Below are 2,061 nucleotides of genomic sequence, written 5' to 3'. Positions count from 1 at the left end.
ACTTGGAGTAAGGTCGCAGTCCTCATATAGATCAGTTTAACTCAAATGGTTTGTAGCGATCGGTTTCCTCAAACGGTTTGAGTTGCCTTAATTTATTGGGTTTTGCAGTACTCAGTTGGTTTGAGTTCTCTTCATTTATTAGGTTTTATTGTGCTCAAATAGCATTGTTTACTCAAATGGATTAAGTTCCCAGTACTCATTAGGATTAGTTTTTAAACTTAAATGGTTTGCTGCAATCAATCTCCTCAAATGGTTTGAGTTGCCATAACTTTTTGGGTTTTACATTGTACAGCCAGTTTTACTCAATGACTTGACTTGTCAGTGTAGAATATGATTGATTTGTGTTTACCATAGTTATATTAAAAACAGAAGAGCAAAACGATCAGAGCACATGGATGTGAATTTACTTTGAAGCCTTTATTTATGCTAAATTGACTTCATCATACATTGGTGTATATATTTGTGTTCTCCCAATTCAGAAACTCTTGTCCACTTCTTCTTCAAGCACAATTAGTGCACTTAAACCTCATTTTACAAACCAACCAATGAATGCAGATCAACAATTACCTCAATCTATAACAAAGCTTGGATTTCAGCCCAAACATTAAAGTTCTTTTCTAAATTTACACATCACCATCAGAAATTACAACAGGTGTTTGTTTTGACTTGAGCCAAAATGGCATCAGTAGCCATCAAGTGCCCGGCGCACTGTACAAAAGCCCAAACCAGGCAACCAATTTATCCCCAATGGGCCTTTGACATCTCTCAAGCCTGCATTGACCATCTGAAAAACACAATAGCAAAGTGTTCTTTGAATTTGAAAGAAACATATAAGAGCACATGTGTTATAGGCTTGTAATGGCCGTCAGCAGCAGAAGGCATGTCAGTGGGGCCTTGCGCCCCTCTATTCAGGGGAAATTGAGTGAATGGGCCTGCAAAACCAACAGACATGCAGAACAATAGAGCCAAAAGACATTATTTCATGGCCGAGTGGGCCTCTTTAGAGAGAGCAGCTGACCTGTGGAGAGCTGTGTTGTTCGGGGAGGGTGTGGGTCTTCGGACCCCAAGGGCAGAGATTGCTCCCCCTCCCAGTATGGTGACAGGGGATATCTGTCAACTCAAGAGACCTCGACTTCCATTACTGCTAAAAACACATGGCCCTCAGAAGAGAACTGGAGTCTGAGGTCTTTCTCAGTGTGACATAAATGAGAAGGCGATTATTAGACAAAAAGAAATTGGTGTTGGGACGGATGGAAGAACTGTCAATCATAAAGTTAAAGGGATAGTTTACCCAAAAATTAGATTCCGCTCAGCAATAGTGCAAATCTATTTATTTCTCTGGTTTAACACAACATTGGGAATTCTGAATAACATTTTCTATGTAGACAATTGGAGCAACACGGTGGCTCAGTGATTAGCACTGTCGCCTTACAGCAAGAAGGTTGCTGGTTCGAGTCCCAGCTGGGTCAGTTGGCATTTTTGTGTGGAGTTTGCATGTTCTCCCCATGTTTTCGTGGGTTTCTTCCAGTCCAAAGAAATGCGCTATAGGTGAATAAACTAAACTGGCTGTAGTGCATGTGTGTGAATAAGTGTGTATGGATGTTTCCCAGTACTGGGTTCCACCTGAAAGGGCATCCGCTGTGTAGAACATTTGCTGGATAAGTTCATGGTTCATTCCTCTGTGGTGACCCCTGATGAATAAAGGATAAAACCGAAGCAAAATGAATGAATGAATATAGACAGTTGACAGTAACTTTCCCAGCACTGAGTTGCAGCTAGAAGGGCATCCGCTGCATTAATCCCAGAATAGTTGGCAGTTCATTTCACTGTGGCAACCCCTGATAAATAAGGACTAAGCTGAAGGAAAATGAATGAATGAAGGAGTTGACAGTAGCCATGGACTTCTATATTAGGGAAAAAAATTGTTGACAACAGAAGGAATAGACTCAGAATGTCAGAATTTTCATTTTTTGGGCAAACTATGTCATGTCTATTATCCATTATGTACAATTCAGAGAACAACCTACGACCAAGAAAGAAAAAAATACAAAGCACCACATA

The sequence above is a fragment of the Danio rerio genome, chromosome 24 (assembly GCF_049306965.1).
Source record: "Danio rerio strain Tuebingen ecotype United States chromosome 24, GRCz12tu, whole genome shotgun sequence".
In the NCBI taxonomy this organism is placed as follows: domain Eukaryota; kingdom Metazoa; phylum Chordata; class Actinopteri; order Cypriniformes; family Danionidae; genus Danio; species Danio rerio.
Note: the sequence above shows the minus strand (reverse complement) of the source record.